This window comes from Myotis daubentonii, chromosome 13, assembly GCF_963259705.1.
Source record: "Myotis daubentonii chromosome 13, mMyoDau2.1, whole genome shotgun sequence".
Classification (NCBI taxonomy): Eukaryota; Metazoa; Chordata; class Mammalia; order Chiroptera; family Vespertilionidae; genus Myotis; species Myotis daubentonii.
The window spans coordinates 3,137,060-3,155,376 of NC_081852.1; the positions used below are offsets into that span (position 1 = coordinate 3,137,060).

The following is an 18,317-nucleotide window of genomic DNA, read 5'->3' on the forward strand; positions in this document are numbered from 1 at the left end:
GAGTGATTATATATGTTGGAGTTAAATTCTCTGTGTTTCCTATTACCACAAAAGCAATAATACTTTTTAATATTCTGAACATTTATCATATCAAATATTAGTCATATCCAAATAGCTGTGGATGAATTAGCTCCTTGAAGCCACATGACAAAATGAGCAGAGTACTGTTATTTGTTATGTATTTTGTACATAAGGGACCTAGACAGAGGGGATTTGAATACTTTGGCAAAGGTTGTATTGCCCGGAAGCAGCAGAGCTGGCTCAGCGCCTGGCTCGCATGCCCATTCTTCGTAAGCAATGCCCTCTGGCGCCTAACAGGACACATATGTCATTGGAAGCAAGAGAAAGGTCAAACAATGCAGAAGTAACTGCTTAAGGATTGCTGTGGTAAAGACAGTGAAGGGGAAGTGCAACGTGTACGAGTGTCTGACAGGCCTGCTGGCCTGGCCTGGGAGGGAAGGAAAGGCCTCCGGGGAGCGCACTCAGCTCTGAATGAAGGAGGAGCCGGCAATGACCAGGCAAAGGTGTCAGAACAGGAGCGTTCCAGGCAGGTCCCCAGGGTCCTGAGGGCCCTGAGGAAGTGGCACACCCACAGCGTCCAGAGGAGAACTGAACGGGCGGAAAACACGCCGTGGGCAGGAAGGCTGAGCCTCCCGGACGTGGGGGTTTGGGCCGTCCTCCTGGGGGCAGCAGGGACACCGACGGCGTGTTGCACAGAGGGTGGCGTGGAAGGTGGCCAGAGCGGAGGTGAGTTGGGAAACTACGCATTTTGGGCGTCTAGGCAAGATTCTGTTCATGCGTGTGTGTGGGCCAGCTGTACTCAGATGGTCCGTGTAATTTCCCAGGTAACGTGAAGGCCTTGCCTGTGGCTTAGGAGTGAGGGAGGAGGGACACAATGTACCAGGGCTGGCACTGCTGGCTTTTGCTCCCGTAACTGACCGGCCAATACCATGGCCCATACCACGTGGGCAGGTAAGAGTATGGCGAGACGTGGCACCAGCAGTCTTGTGTTCAGAGTGTAATTAATCTCTGTGAATGGCTCTCAGGGGCGTCAGTGTAAGAAAGTGTTTCGTTTCTTTAGGTCAAGGGCCTGCAGCCTTAGTGCATCCTTAGACCCATGCTCTGCCACCACCTTCCGTGCGGCTCGCTGCGGAGGATCCGACGCCGGGAGCAGCTGGGCAGCAGTGGGCCCCGCGGCCGCTCTGAGCGCCGCTGGGCTGTGGGCTCTGCAGGTCCCGATGCTCGCAGCCATGTGCTCCTTGCACTGCGGCTTCACACTTCACAGCTGTGCTTCCTGCTTCTGTTCTTGGGGCTCGGTCCTGTGCCTCTCAAAGCTGACGCCTCCCTGGCTGTTCCCAAGGCCCTGTGGTCTACTTTGGCTTCTTTCTCCGGATCTGTTACGGGGCCCTCCCGGCAAACCCCATGACCAGGCTCAGTGTGACTCTGACTCTTTGTCAAGGGAAGGAAACAGCCTCAGGCCCCTGCGCATGGGTTTGAGCCAGAACAAGGTCGCAGAATGGAGGGTCAGGCCTGCTCCCCCTCCACCAGCCTTGGGGCTCAGCTCTGGGAGACTAAACTCATTGGTCAGAGGCCCTGTAGGACAAACCCACCTAATTCTGGGGGTCCTGGGCTGCTCAGGCCAGCCTGTGTGTCCTTCCTCTCCTTTTGCACGGTGCGGGGTGCTGGCACATCCTGGGCCAGAAGAGCCTTTCTTCCCAAAGCCTCAGGTGAGCGAGTGGCTTTGCTCAAACCAAGCCAGCCTTTCCCCGCGCTCGGGCCTCGGCAGGCTTGTAGCCGGCACTGAAGCTCTTTGAGACCAGTTCCCGGCATTTAGCTTTAGCTCCCTTCTTTAGCGAGGGCAGCAGAGTGTGACTTTAAGGACAGAGAAGCAGGAAATCCTTTGAGACCTGAGGCCCTTTCCAGTGCTGAGGTGGTGCCAGTAGAGCCCCCCCACCCCTCCCTACCCCCTCCGATCCCCCCCAGGACAGGAGAGCCCCGTGCGCCCCAGGCACCCTCATGCAGGGGCTCAGGCTCCAGACCCACCTGGCCAGCCCCAAGGCCTCAGACAGGCCCTTGCCCTTCCGGGTTGGCCCCTCCCTGGGCTGAGCAGACTTTCCACACTCCATCCTCTTCTAGGGGCCAGGTGGTGCGCCCCGAGGCTTCCACGTGCATCTACTGAGTCCCGAAGCAGGGTGTTTGGCCCGAAGTCCCGGACCCATCTTCCTGGAATCCAGTTTCTATGGCTTTGGGTCCCGGACCCCTGGCTCTGGGGAGCCCAGGCCATGGAGCCGGTGCCAGGGCGCGCTCAGCCCCGAGCGCTCCCTTGTCAGAAGGGCCACCCAGCAGTCCTGTCTCTGCTTTTAGCGCAAATTCAAAACCTCCCCTAAAGCAATGCACTCGTCCACGTCCACTCCTGTAATGGGGGTGTTCCCTGAACTCCTGAGAGGCCCCGTTCATCGCCTGGAGACGCAGGACTGCGGAAAGCACTGAGGCTCCAGCCCCCAGGGACTCGCGTTCTAGTGGAAACGCAAGACATCAAGCCTGACCCCACCGAGGCGCGCCGGGCCCTTCTCTGCTCCAGAGGCCTCAGGACTTGGAGCGGGCTCATCGCAACACGTCCCTGGCCTCTGCGTCCCTGACGCCCGTGGCATTCACTGCATCCGGACTCGGAGCAGCTCGAGCGGCATCACAGCGTGGGTTCCATACAGCAAGCGGGGACAGAGTGGCCATGGAGGATGCGGGCTCAGAGCTCCGGGACCTGCGGTTGGCCTGTTCCTGCAGGGTGAGGGGCTCCCTCTGGCCTGGGGAATGGCCATGGAGCAGCAGAACTACCCCGGCAGTCGGAAAAGTCCAACCACAAATTCCATCCCTCCTACCGCTCCCTTTCCATTCCCCTGGGTTCCGGTCTCCGTGGGGTAATAGGAGAGCCCCATCTTTGTAGCATCCAGGAAAAAACTGGAGTTGAATATACTACCCAGAGAAGACACGCTTTTCTCAAAAGTCTGACGCTCTGGGCAGCCCTGGAGAACGATTCTGAGCAATTAGGAGAAAACAGCTAAACCCAAAATGAGACGAGCCCATCGGTTTCTAGGTGGTGGCTCATGTCATCTGATTGGTGTTCCCAAGCGTCATACTTGAGCCAATTCAGCAGAGACCGGGTTGAATCATACATGAGCGGGTATTCCAGTCCTCCCGGCAGCGTGGGAGAGCGGCAGGTCATCCATGCAAATCTGCTCTAGGCCCCCATAAGCCGCTGCTTGTATTGATTGGGTAGAAGGACAAGATTACGTGGGAAGCGGGCAAAAGGGCAAATGGGCTGTTTACAGGTAATGGGGGCTGAATATTTGCAAAGACCTGTGGTGTGCAAAGCGTCTCCAAAGGGCTGGTGATATACAAGGGCTGGCAGCTCTGGTCTCTGCAACAAGGTCGTTAATCTTTCATGATAACAGGGCAGCTCCCTGGTGGGGAGGATGGGCTGCATTTCCAGGTGAGCTCCCAGGTTCCGCGTGCAACTCCCAGCCAGGTTAGCATGTGCCTTCTGTAATCAGAACAAAGCAATCATGGTTAATAGAGCGTGATTAATATTCCTTAAAATTCTAGCTGGTCCCCAATATTCTATTTCTGCCCTGGTCAAACTGAGCATGTGATCTGGGCCTGGTCTTTGGGTAGAGTGAGTGGGAGTTTAGGGTTATGACATGGTGATGTGTGAAAGTTGTATTGATGGCAGGAACAAGGTATAGATGCCACCTCGTGGGAGAAGCTTCAGGGCTGTGGGTGGAAGGCTAGCAAAGACCTGGGGGAGGAGGGGGAGTAATGACCAGGATACAAGCAGGGAGCCAGTAGGTGTTGTCAGAGGCAGCAGTGCCCTGGCGCAGGCTGAGCTGCAGCACCTGACGGCAAGTGTGAGGGATGGGAAGACCTGTCTGGGCATAATGGGCGAGGAGAGAGGAGGTGGGACAGGACACGGGTCAGACGGGGCTGGAGGGGGGTCGTGATGCCTCGTGAAGGGTTTGCATTTCACGTTCAGCTACTGTGTGCTTTCCTCCTGCCTCCTCGCTGAGTCCCAGCTCCCTTTAGCCAAGCCCAGAAGTCCTGGGAGGAGCCTCAGGTCCTCTTGTGTCTCAGACTTGAGTCCAATCTCATTACCACCATCTTTCCTGCAGGCAGTGGCTTCAGACTCTGGGCTCTTCTTTGAAAGCAGTGAGGTGCTTTCGGGCATGTGAGCATTTTGGCATCTGCCTGGCCTGGGCTGCAATCCTTTCTCCGCCCTCATTAGCCGCATGAATGTGATCAGTGGCTTCACTGCGCAGGCTCAGTTTGCTCATCCTTAAAACGGGGAAGTGAGCGCCTGCCTGCTGCATATCACCACGGGCCGTGCATGTGAGTGCCTGGCAACCGGGCCCTCCCCCTCACACCTGCTGATCTCCACTTGGTGTGAAGTCAACAGCTAACTGACCTTGAACTCTGCATTTATGTCTTTTCATTTTCCTAGTCTGTTGCCTGGGGTCCCAATAAGAAGAAGGCGAAGCCTAAACAGGGAAATTATCTAGAAACTTTGGACCTGCAGAGGGCAAATAATGCAAATAGCTGTGCCGTTATGGAGTATGAATTCATAGGGCGTGTTGCACATCTTAGGAATCTGTCACCACAAATACAGTCCAAGTGTCACACAATGTGCTCTGTTTCCTGAGATCTCAAATATCTCTTCCAGACTGTCAAATATATTTTAAAAATGAGTGTTTGTTAGTGGCTGTGGTGGGTAACCTCAGCAGGATCGGGGGCATTCACGATTTTCCCAGCGCTAAGTGGCCTGGACAGCAGCGGCAGCCAGGGAGGATGAAAACAAGACCAATCTTCCCAGCCCAGGGCCTGAGAGGGTCTGGGAGGTAGATGTGCATGGACCCTGCATACGTGGCCTGCTGGGAGGTAGATGCGCGTGGGCCCTGCATACGTGGCCTGCTGGGAGGTAGATGCGCGTGGGCCCTGCATACGTGGCCTGCTGGGAGGTAGATGCGCGTGGGCCCCGCATACAGGCCTGGCTGCGAGGTAGATGCGCGTGGGCCCTGCATACGTGGCCTGCTGGGAGGTAGATGCGCGTGGGCCCTGCCTACAGGCCTGGCTGAGAGTGGAAAGCTGTGCTAAGTAATGCGAAGGAGGCGGGCAGGGCCTGAGATGCTGCTCACAATTGGGGCTCCATGGACCTTCAGGAGGGGAAGGAAGGGACTGTTTCCACGGTCACAGGGTGGGAGGGAGTGCAGAGGGGGCGTGAACCTGCTGGAGTGACACTTTATCCAGGCTATTCCATTCATCTACTTATGGTCTTTAATGGGTGGTGGCATTTTTATCTCTTTTGCTGACAAAGGAACAGGCTCACAGTGGAGTAATGAGCTCAGGTCATGCTGCTTGGTCCCCGGACACGGGTCTGGGGACGGACTCCAAGTGCTGCTGCCCTGGCAGAGGCTGAGGCTGGCCCCTCTGCACGTGCTGGGCCTGGCCTCCTGGCTGTGCTGCCTCAAGGGGTCGAAGGGGTCGTGGCCAGATGACCCTCAGGAACCCTGGCTCCAGCCCCTCCTCACCAGCCTCCCAGGGCTCCAGGCCAGAGTAGGTTCCCCTAAACACATCAGGAGGGTAGTGCCAGGGCCCCAGGGTCCTTTTCTCTTTGGCAAACTCCATGCCCCACCCAATAGACAGGGCTGTCAATCAGCAGACCAAGGGGAGGGGCAGAGGGGCAGCTGGACCCAGGTACCGAGGCGACTCTGCCCAGCGGACACTGTTGCCCAGTGCTTAGCGGGTAACCCCGGCAGGGAGCTGGTCTGCACTGTTGGCCTGGGAAGGCGGAGCCCACGAAGACATTGGGGAGTTTCTGGCCTCACAGCAACCTAATGTGAGGACTGGACAGTGTGCCCGCCCGCCCTCGCGGGGAGCTGCAGAGTGTGAGAGGGTCCCCGTGAGGTGAGGGGGCCCGGGAGTGAGTGGGATTGAAGTGCAGAGGGAGGGAGGTCTGAACGGCGATGTCTGAGGTTCCCATGCAGTGAGCTTCCCTGGAGCAGAGCGAGGCTCATTAACTGGAGGAGGAAGAAAGGACAGTGGGCAACCTGTCCTGGCCGAGCTGGGCCAGTGCCCACTGTGCAGGTCCACAGCCCCAGGGGGCTTCTGCGAGGCCTGTTCCTCTGTGGCTTTCCCACCCCTCCTCGCAGCCCCAGCACAGCCCGGCGCTGCCCAGGCGGATAACACAGACCGAGCCAGGCAGACCCAAGCCCCCAGTCGGGCTCCCTCCATCTGATGTGGCCCCGCCGGGCTCTGGAAAGGTGCCCGGGTCCTGTCTTCTCAGGTTTCCTTCCTTTCCTTGGCCAGAGTGTCTGTCCAGGGCATCGCTCCCAGGACTGGGCCCTGCTTCGACTCCCAGGCCTGCCCCTCCCCAGGGGGCTGGCTCCCAGCTCCAGAGGCCTCAGGAGCCCCTCCCCAGCCTCTCCGTCCTCAGGGCCCCCAGTGCCTTCTGTGGCTTCAGGGCTCAAGTTCAGCCTGACCTTAGGGCTGGCGAGCTGGTTGTTAACGTTGAGGTCTGCTCAGAGCGGTCACTGCGTGTCCTGTGCCCGACAGGAAGGACTTTTGGTATTAGCTTCGCGCACACGGCTGCACAGTTCCTTCACGGTTGACGTTGCCACACCTGGTTATGTGCTGGGCAGCGGGCTGCTCCTCTGCCCTGAGCGACAGGTGGAGCGCAGCCTGAGTCCAGGGCTCCCGAATGCCCAGCCTCTCTTTCCCCAATATTTACATCTTTCATTATTTACTTATTTCTATTATTTTTTCTTTTACTTTCAAATCTTTATTGTTGAAAGTATTCCATGCGTCCCCCTTCTCTCCCCATTGACTTCTTCTAGCCTGCCTTCACCCCCACCCCGGCCTTCACCACCCTATTGTCTGTGTCCATGGGTGATGCATATATGCTGTACATATTCCATCATGTAGATGTACCACAACTTTTTATCCACTCATCTACTGATGGCCACTTGGTCTGTTTCCAGATCTTAGCTATTATGAATTGTGCTGCTATAAGCACAGGGATGAATATATTCTTTCTGATTGATGTTTCAGGTTTCTTAGGACATATTCTTAGAAGTGGGATCACTGGGTCAAATAGGAGTTCCATATTTAATTTTTTGAGGAAACTCCATACTGTCTTCCACAGTGGCCACACCCGTCTGCATTCCCACCAACAGTGCACTAGCGTTCCCTTTTCTCCACATCCTCCCCAGCACTTGACATTTGTTGATTTGTTGATGGTAGCCATTCTGACATGTGTGAATGGTACCTCATTGTCATTTTAATTTTCATCTCCCTGATGATTAGTGACTTTGAGCATTTTATCACATCTCTTGGCCATCTGTATGTCCTCTTTAGAGAAGTGTCTATTTAGGTCCTTTGCCCATTTTTTGATTGGATTGTCTGTCTTCCTTTTGTTAAGTTGTGTGAGTTCCTTGTATATTTTGGATATTAACCCTTTGTCAGATGTATCATTGCTAAATATGTTCTCCCATACAGTGGGCTCCCTTTTCGTTTTGTTCATGGTTTCCTTTGCTATGCAAAAGCTTTTTATTTCGATGTAGTCCCATTTGTTTATTTTCTCCTTAGTTTCCTTTGGCCTAGGAGCTGTGTCTGTAAACACATTTCCACGCGAGATGTCTCAGATTTTGCTCCTATGGTTTCTTCTAGGATGTTTATGGCTTCCCGACTTACATGTAAGTCTTTTATCCATTTGAGTTTATCTTGCGTGTGGTGTGAGCTGGTCCCAGAACTCTTTAAGCACTCTCTGGCATCTAACTTATTTATAAGCAATGCTCTGTGGCAGGACTATGATAACCCAACTCTACAGATTAGAAAACTGCCCAAGACAGGCACTCTATCCAATCCCTGGCAATTGCACTCCAAAGCCCACATTTTCGGTCGCTTCAGCACCCTGCACATCTGGCCCACATGCCGGCAGGGTCATGGGCTGGGAAGGGGGCTTTCCTGGAGTTCGGATGGAAATCCAGGCCAAGAGCAGCCTTTCAAAGACAAGGAGGCCTGAGGCTCACACAGGCTCTGGAGAGGCAGGCAAGCTTCGGAGTCACCAGCCGTGAGACTTTGGTCAGGTTGCTGTACGTGAGCCTCATCTTACCGATCTATAAAATGGATGGAGTAACTGCTCCTCTCTGGTTGTGTGGTTAATGAAATAACAAACACTGGGCAGGGCCCTCTGTGCTGGGCGTGCTCCACGCTCTTCTCCGGGCGCACGGAAAGCCACGCTGGCCAGACGGATGCAGCAAGTCGTTGGCCAGGTTGCTTGTGCGTGAGCGCAGGTGCCATGGACACGTCTCTGCTGGTGCTTGTAATGCCCACTGGTGGCCGGGACAGAGGACTCATGAAGCTCATTACCAAGAACCTCTGCTGCACGGCCCCTTGGACAACACTCTGGCCTCTTGCAGCAGACAAACTAAGTGCTGGGGGATCAGGAGGAAGCAGGTCAGCCTGTTCTAGGGGTTCCCAGGCACCACATGGCTGTGGTAGCTGTTATATGATGAACCCCAAGAACCACCTTGCTATGCCCATGACCTTGTATAGACTCCTTCACACCGACTCTGGGTGAGGCCATCACTTTGCTTTGCTCAATGGGATGTGAGTATAGGCCTGAGCAACACCTGCCCACAGGGCTGGCCCTCCTGGGACCCAGCTTGTGAAGAAAGCCAGGCTGGTCACGAGGAGAGAGAACCGAGTGCCAACAGCCCTGGGCACACTGGTCGGACACGGAGTGAGGCCATCAGAAGCAAAGCAGCCCCCAAGGACCCGCCACGACCACAAATGCATGGTACTTTGTCTCTAAAATTAGACAAGTACTGGGCTTCCCTCATGTGCCCTGGGGCCTGGCTGTTTTCTTCCCATCATAGCTTCCAAAGATAGGAGTCCTCTAGTCTATTTTTTGTGAGGTGTCTCTGCCTCAACTTATCTGCACATGGCAGAGGGTGGTTTGCAAGCCACGCACATTTGTGCAATAGCCTGTTATGTTAAACATGCACTCTTCAAATATTTCTATTGATTTCAGAGAGGAAGGGCGAGGGAGAGAGAGAGAGAAACATCAATGATGAGAGAGAATCATTGATGGGCTGCCTCCTGCACGCCCCCTACTGGGGATCAAATCTGCAACCCAGGCATGTGTCCTGACTGGGAATCAAACCACAGCCTCCTGGTTCCTAGGTCGATGCTCAACCACTGAGCCACCTGGCCGAGCAAGCATCTAAGACTCTAGGGTGTGTCTTCAGGAGGGTCCCTGTCACCCTGCACTCCCTGCTCCTCAGGGCCCATCACACTGAGAGTCACACCTGCCCCTCACTCCTGCTTCTAGACACAGAGTAAGTTCCATGTACTTACACACACTTGTAAAAAGACACCAGGCCCTGCCCAGACGTGCAGCAGCGCCTTTTCTGTGTGCGGCAGAGGCTGCACTTGTCATCGGCGGCCATGCATCCCTGGGCAGTGGAGGCAGAACGGCCCGGCCTCCTCTCTGCCCAGGTGCTACACACTCACACCTCAGCCCACCAGGGGCAGGTAGCGGGGCGGGAGAGGAGCCGCAGCTGCCCTGATGGCTGTTCAGGAAGATTGGTCTTCCCGCGGGGCTGTATAACACTGGTCACGTTCAAAGTGGTGCCGCACTTGTTTTTAAGGAAAGGATTGACAAATTTGACCCACAGTAGTTTTCAAAATGTTCCTTTTTAAGACAACTCCTGGGAAATGCAAGAAGCCCACACATGTTGGACTTGGGGTGCACAGAGCTGTGGCTATGACAACCCAGGACAGACCTGGGGCGGGCCGGTCCCGCGGTGACGTCAGAGGCGGGGCAGACCTGGGGCGGGCCGGTCCCGCGGTGACGTCAGAGGCGGGACAGGCACAAGCAAGCGCTTCCAGAAGGACAGCTTGGCTGAGTCCGGAGTAACCGCGTTTTCTCCCCGCGCAGGCGCATTTACCGTGTTGGCTCAGCAAACAGGACTCCAGGGAGGTAACAGCGTTGGACAAAGGGGCCACTTCAGGGGTCCCTTTAAACGCCCCGAATCCCCCGCCATCGGTCAGCGCGCAGAGGCCTAAGGAATGTCCAGGGCTCTGCCTGGGCCTGACTGAACTTGGACTCTGTAGGTTCCGGCGTCTGCTCTGCAGTCTCTTCTGGTGTCGGGCAGATGCAGGGAGAGCATCAGCCAGCGCCCAGGGGAGAGTGTCACCTTTATTTCGCAGATCTGCTGCTAGTCCAGGGGGTTCCGGATCCAAAGCCCGAACCGAACTCTGACCTAGTACCTCCTCGTGTGGCGGCCCCTGCGGGTCCCGCAGCTCCCCCTCAGCCAGCGGGGGAGGAAGACGGCAGTTTCTCCAGGTACTGAACTGGGTGGCGAGCGCCCGCCCCCGTTTTCCTTTCCCGTGGGTGGTCCCTGCGCTGGCCCCAGGAAGGAGTCTGCTCCCGTCCGCAGCGGGCCTCTGTGCCCGTTCTCTGTGATTTCCCTTCCCCCTGGGCCTCTCCACCCGCCCCCCCCCCATGCCAGACCTGCGCCCCACTCCTCCCGGATGTGAGGGGCAGATGCTTCAGTGACTTTTAAAGCACAGCCTCGGGGCGTTGGCTCTCCTAAGCCTGAAATATTGAAGACATTTTGTTAGAGGTTTAAGCATAAAAGGAGGAGAGGGCGTGGTTGTCTCTGCTCCTCCCCCAAACAAAGAGGGCAGAGGGCAGGCAGGAGCAGAAGGCTGGGGCCAGCAGGCCACCCGCCCCTCCTGAAGCCACCCACCCCCTCCTGGAGCCCCATGCCCCCCTTGGAGCCCCGCCCCCTCCTGGAGACCCTCCCCCTCCTAGAGACCCTCCCCCTCCTAGAGACCCTCCCCCTCCTAGAGACCCTCCCCCTCCTGGAGACCCGCCCCCTCCTGGAGCCCCGCCCCCTCCTGGAGACCCGCCCCCTCCTGGAGCCCTGCACCCAGTCCAGGAGCTCTGCAAGGGGGCGGCTGGGGCAGGAGCTGCAGTGCCCTCCAGGACCAGCGGGCAGCGGCCTTCGCGTTTGCCCAGGATCGTCAGCAGCAGGAACCCTGCCCACCGCAGGCCCTGTCACGGGGGCCACGGGACGGAGGCCTCCTGGCTGATTCCCGACGGTTCAGAGGCCCGATTGTTGTTACCTCTAGGGAAGGCCCTGGAAGGAGTGAGGGTACTTTTCCTCTTTTCTTCAAATGTTTCAGTATTTTATCAAAGCTACGAAAGTGAGTGTGAGGACAGGACCACTCCTCCCCCAGGGAGGCCTCCAGCGGAGAGCAGGCGGTTCCCGTCCGTGTCCCTGAGGCTCAGAAGGACTTTCTGTGCGGGGCTCCGCCCGCCAGGAACAGCCGAGGATGGACTGCGCTCACTTTCCTGCCCGCGTCCAGGGTGGGGCAAAGCGCACACGTCAGGGGGCGCAGTTAGTGTTCCCATTCCCATGGAGAACTCCATGGCCGCGTGGTCCCGTCAGGCACAGCGGAGGCCCTGGGTTAGGCTCACCAAAGCATCATGGATGAAAGATATCCTAGGCGGAGAATGGCAGAAGGCACATCAGTGCTGACACCCAGAGGCTCCCCTGTGGCCTGATGCTCTGTGCCTGGGACTCCTCCTGTGTATCAGCCAGGCCTCAGGGCTGAGTTGCTGTGGTAACAACCCGGAGTCTCAGTGTCAAAACAATGACCTTTGTTTCTCTCTCACATTACATCTTCCTTGAAAGTAGCCGGGACTGCGCCTTCCTCCGCCAGGTTCCCGGGAGCAAGGTCTCTGTCCCAGGCCCTAGCTTCAGAGGCCAGCTGTCCTTGAGTATGTCTGTGTCCCTCCTGCGTGGCTGTGACCAGCCAGGACTGGCAGGCATCCTGAGCCCCGACTAGTCCCGTGTGGGTGCCAGTGATTGCATCCCTAAACATTCCCTAAGTTCCCTCCTGCGCCTGGGGCTCGCTGGGCCATAACTGTGGATGGAACTTGGTGGTGTGCTGTGGACCACTCACGGAAGCCCCACCCCCACCTCCTCCTTTTGGGGTACTTGTCTACCTTCTATCAAGTCTGTGGGGTCAACCAAGGAGTGTCTCAGCTCCACTTTCCTAGGGGGTATCCTGGACGCAGAGACCAGACTCAGGTTCCAGAGGATTTTCTGGAAAGTGGTTTACCCCTCTCACTGCTGTGCTGTTTTCCCAGTGGGATTATGTGAGATTGGGCCACAAGAATGGTGTCACTATTCTGATTTGGTGACCCCCCTCATGTTAGAAACAGATTGAATTCAAGGTTCGGAACTGGCTGGTCTACTGCTGATGGACACGCCTGCCTGCATGTGGGGTCTGTGGTCACCAGGTGCACGCTAACCTGGAGACTCTGACCACCTGCAGCCAAGGGAAGAAGTGGTGGCTGGTGGACCCAGGGGTCCTTAACACTTGCACCTCCTCGTCCCTGGATACCATGGAGTCATTCCTTCCCTCCACAGCCTGTATAACAACTTTCTAGTGTCCCTGGGTTGGCTCATCTCCACTGGGACGTCCAAGGCTATCACTTGGCAATGCCCTTCTGACCGACGCCCTTCTGACCGACGCCCTTCCTCGGTGTTGCTCCATGTGGTGATGTGCGCTTTCCCAGGTGATTTTACGAGAGGGACAGAAATTAGTTGTGCAAATGAGATGACTCTTTTCTCTCTGCCCATTGGCCTCTTGCCTATGTCCCCATTGGAGGGCATGTCTGGGAGGCAGATATGTGGTCAGCATGGATGGAGATCCCACTCTAGGAATGCAGGGATTTGGGGCTACGGAGTTCTAGAGAAGGTATGTTTGGAAAAAGGGTGCTCTACTTTTACGCTATAACATACCAAACAGTAATTTTCTGTGCACTCTGGGCTACAACTTGCATTTGTGGTCATCGTCAGTGAAACGCAATCATGACTTAAAAGAATCTCATTGCGGTGGCTCATCATGGCGACCAGGCAGAGGCCTTTCCTGGTGGGGTCAGTGCCCCAGGCTTCAGGGGCTGGTTTGTGAATGAAGAGGTGGCCGGTAGCAGCTGGGTCCAGAAGGAGACCCCCGCCTGCCCTGGGCATGGCTGGCTGCTTCCGGGAGAAGCTGCAGTGTGTGGAGAAGCTGCCCAAAGCTGGGAAAGCTGATCTACCTCCTGAAGTTGGAGTAATAATTGTGGCATCACCAGCCCAGCTCATTTGATGAGATGTCCTCAATGTGTAGAACCATCTCAATTGGAGGACCAACCCAGAGTAAAAGCATGCACTGAAAACAGAACTAGTTGTAGTGACATCTCTGGAGAGTCTCAGCTTCTGGAACTAAGGTACCGGAAGTATCAGGAGAAATCTGCAGAAAAAAGGGGTTCCTATCACTGGAAGGAGTGGCTTTCACTCTATTCCGGCGGGGATGGGAGCAGCACGTACCAGAAATAAAATGAATGGTACTTTATGCTCTGTCCTCCCCATCCTGACCATGCATTCAGGACCCAAGCGGCTTGCACTGATGATGGAACCTGGAAGTTAAGTCAGCAGTTTATGGATTTGGAGATCAGAGTAATTTGAAAAAACGATGAAATGAGTCAAATCTGAAACCTGTCTCCATTGTTGGTCCAAAATTGAAGAGAAGGAGACCAATTTCTTACTGCAGAGAACGAAACAGGTTCTATTCCTTTCTTGGGAGGGTTGTGTTGCTGAAGTGGACAAAGTTTTACTTGCATGAGTATCTATATTGCCCTATATAATAAAAGGCTAATATGTAAATTGTCCCCTCCACTGAGAGTTTGACTGGGAGTTTGATTAGGGGGCAGGGCCAGTCAGCCAACTGCCTGTGGCCCCTCCCCCTAGCCAGCCTCACCCCCTGGATCATGTGCCTTCCCATCCCAATCAGGGCCAGCCAACCAGACCCCACACATGCACGAATACATGCACTGGGCCTCTAGTCCTATATAATAAAAGAGAAATATGCAAATTAGCCATCCCTCTGCTACACTCAAGCCACACCCACCAGCCATACAGAGTGACTATGCAAATTAACCCGACAAAGATGGCGGTTAATTTGCATACACCGGTGTCAGGCGCCCCAGGAGGTGAGGGTGGCTGAGGCCGCAGGCTCCCTGGACCATTGCTGGCAAGGGAGGTGAGGCCACTCGCGCCTAGCCAAGCCCGCAGACTACTGGGACCTTGCTGGCGGAGACTGGGAGGTTTGGATGACTTGGCAGAGCAGGAGGCTGCTGGACATAGAGCAGAGCAAGAGAGAGGGCGGCTTGGAGAACACGGCCCCCTCTGTCACCCCAGCTTCCTCATCACAGCTGTGGACACTGACAGCAGGAAGGAGGAAGTCCCACCCCCACAGAATCAGCCAGAATCAGCCATTGGTCAGACAGCTCTCAGCAGCCTGACAGCCAGGACTCTCATTCACCTGCATCTCAGACCTTACAGTAGAGAGGTGGGGCTATGTCTAAAGAACAACTGCTGATACAACAACATAGCTCTGCAGCCGAAAGATGCCGGCGTTATCCGTTATTGACAGAAAGTGTCTGCAGAGCAGCCTGTGTCTGATCTTGAAAGAAGGCGGTGCCTGTGACAGGATGTATCTGAACACCAGCTACTGGAAAAACGCTGCTCTGATGCCAAAAAACACTGGCATTATCGACAGAAAATGTCTAAAGACCAATGTGCCTTTGAAGTTGAAAGAAGGCAGTGGCGAGGACAGAATATGTCTAGAGAACAGTCATCAACAAGTACTACCAATACCGATAGGAACTGCCTTCTCAGCGAAAATGGAGTACATGAGGATGCAATCCTCGAACATAGTTGTGGTGGAATGACTGTTCGATGTGAATTTTGCCTATTACTAAATTTCTCTGATGAAAAACCATCTGATGGGAAATTTACTCGATGTTGTAGCAAAGGGAAAATCTATCCAAATGATATATATTTTCCAGATTACCAAGCATATTTAAAAATATTAATAACAAACACAGATTCTGACAGTAACAATTTCATGGAAAATATTCGTTCCATAAATAGTTCTTTTGCTTTTGCTTCCATGGGTGCAAATATTGCATGGCCATCAGGATATAGGCCATACTGTTTTAGAATCCACGGACAAGTTTATCACCGTACTGGAACTTTACACCCTTCAGATGGTGTTTCTTGGAAGTTTGCTCAACTCTATATTTTGGATACAGCCGAAGCTACAAGTAAAAGATTAGCAATGCCAGAAAACCAGGTCTGCTCAGAAAGACTCATGATCAACATCAACAACCTCGTGCATGAAATAAATGAATTAACAAAATCGTACCAGATGCTACATGAGGTAGAAAAGGAAGCCCAATCTGAAGCAGCAGCAAAAGGTATTGCTCCCACAGAAGTAACAATGGCGATTAAATACGAGCGTAACAGTGACCCGGGTAGATATAATTCTCCCCATGTAACTGAGGTTGCTGTCATATTCAGAAACAAAGATGGAGAACCTCCTTTTGAAAGGGACTTGCTCATTCATTGTAAACCAGATCCCAATAATCTAATTGCCACTAAAATGAAACAAATCAATATCCTGTTTCCTACATTAGATGCAATGACACATTCTATTTTTTTTCCACATGGTGAAAAAGGCTGCGGAACAGATATTGCATTAAGACTCAGAGACCACAATGTAATCAACAATAATACTAGACAAAATGTAAGGACACGAGTCACACAAATGCAGTATTATAGATTTCATCTCTCTGTGCAGGACACATTCAATCCTATTTTAAATGCAGGAAAATTAACTCAGTTTATCGTGGACTCGTATTAGAAAATGGAGGCCAATTGGATAAATTTCATCAAAGCAAACCAATCTAAGTTGCGAGTTGAAAAATATAGTGGTTTGATGGATTATCTCAAATCTAGATCTGAAAATGACAATGTACCAATTGGTAAAATGAAAATACTTCCATCTTCTGAGGGTAGTCCCAGAAATATGCAGCAGTGATATCAGGATGCTATGGCAATTATAATGAAGTATGGCAAGCCCGATTTATTCATAACAATGACATGCAACCCCAAATGCACAGATTATTGCTAACAATTTACAATGCTGGCAAAAAGTTGCAAACAGACTGGACTTGGTAGCCAGAGTTTTTAATATTAAGCTGAATGCTCTTTTAAATGATATCTGTAAATTCCATTTATTTGGCAAAGTAATAGCTAAAATTCCGTCATTGAATTTCAGAAACGCGGACTGCCTCAAGCTCACATATTATTGATATTAGATAGCGAGTCCAAATTACATTCCTCTAATTAATTCCCCTCTCAATGTGCACGAATTTCGTGCACCAGGCTATTAGTTTCAATATAATTAGCTGCCAAAGGGCCTTGGCCTGGCCTTCTGAGCAATGACAATGTTGCTATCTGTCCTGTGTGTGTTGCAGGAGATATGAAATTAACCAGGAGTGGTGCGTTTGACAATAAAGAACATGAAGAGATACTTTCTGGATATTAACAAGAAGAGATGGTTTGCTAACTGGACAAAAAACAAATAACCATGCACACAATCATACTCATGAAACTATAACTACATGCATGATAATGAACATGTGTATTACTCCCAAAAGTTTTCTTGTGTTACTTGTAAGTAATCCTTCTTTTTGCTCCTCCACAACAGCCACACTCCACAGACAACTGCTGATCCACTTCTTATCATTACAAGCTTGTTTTGATTTTTAAAAATTTTATAGAAATAAAATCATCAGTATATGCAAGTCTCTGTATAAATACATACTGCTTTCAATTCTCTTAGGTAAATACCTCAGAGTAGCATGGCTGCCTCATTTGGTAGCTTTAGCTGTATTCCATAACTTTTGGTTTGTAGTGTTTTCAGCTTCATTCAGTCAAAACGACATTGTTTTATTGATTTCTTCTTTGATCCAAGGTTTATTTAGTAAGTATTACTATATTTCAAAAATACTTAGTGATTTTACAGATATTTTTCTGTTTTTGATTGCTAATTTAATGCCATTGCAATCAGAGAAGAGACTTTGCATAACTTAAATCCTTTAAAATTTACTGAAACTGATTTTATTGCCCAGAACATGACCTATCTTAGTAAATGCTCTGCTGCTGGAGGCTAAAGCAAACAGCAGTTAGCATCAAAAAGAGACAATGGAAGGCCAATGGACTTTGATATTCAGCACAGCTGAATATCAGCACAAGTTTTGCCCCCCTCCCCCTTTGATTGCAGTGGCTTGAGGCAATTTCCTGACCTGATAATCCTTACATTGTTTACCAATCTTTACCTTTGATCTGCCTGTATGCATTGGTAAAGGGCAAATGTGTATTCAAAGTGAATAAAAAGGAGACAGACCAGGCTCAGTGTGCTTCCTCAAGAAAGAGACTCCACCTGGTCCCCCATACCTTCCAAAATTCATATTTCTTGTATAGCATTTTTCATTTGTGCGTCAGCCCCTCCTGTAGATCCTGAACCTCACTGTGCAGGTTGTGACACTTTGCACTTACTTGAAAAAAATGTGCAATCTGATGTTGTTGGATGAACTATTTGATAAATGCCAATTACTTCCAATTGGTTGCTGGCATTGTTCAGTTTACTATATCCTTACTGATTTTCTTGTCCTTGTTTTATCAATTATTGAGAGAAATGCATTGAAATCTCTGAATAAAGTTGTGGATTTATAAATTTTTCCTTGCAATTCTATCAATTTTTGCTGCATTTTTAATAAAGTTCTACTATTAGGTGGATAAACATTTAGCAGAATTATGTCCTCTTAATCACCTCTTATCATTATGAAATGTCTTTCTTTACCCCTGGTAATATTCTTTGCTGTGCAATCTTTTAAACGGTGTTAGCATGATATGTATTTTTTGATCTTCTCACATTTAGCCTGTTTGTGTCCTAACATTATAAGTGAACTAGAGGCCTGGTGAACAAAATTCATGCATGGGTGGTGGTGGTGGGGGGTCTCCTCAGCCCAGCCGGCATCCTCTCCAATCCAGGACCCCTCAGGGGATGTCCGACTGCCTGTTTAGGTCCGATCCCGGGCCTAAATCAGCAGTCAGACATCCCTCTCACAATCCTGGACTGCTGGCTCCTAATCGCTCAACTGCCTGCCTGCCTGGTCACCCCTAACTGCCCCCCCATGCCAGCCTGATCGCCCCTCACTGCCTCTACCTGCTGGTCTGATCGCCCCTAATTGCACCCCCCTTCTTGCTGGCCTGGTCACCCCCAACTGTCCCCCTCTGCCAGCCTGGTTGCCCCCAACTGTCCCCCCGATGGCCTGGTCGCCCCACGCAGCCTGCTTGTTC

At 52.4% G+C, this 18,317-nt stretch overlaps 1 pseudogene; it reads left to right on the forward strand.

The window, feature by feature from the left end:
- The first annotated feature begins 12,972 nt into the window (after nucleotides 1-12,972).
- Nucleotides 12,973-13,753, forward strand: LOC132214620 (saccharopine dehydrogenase-like oxidoreductase; annotated as a pseudogene).
- Nucleotides 13,754-18,317: the final 4,564 nt, after the last annotated feature.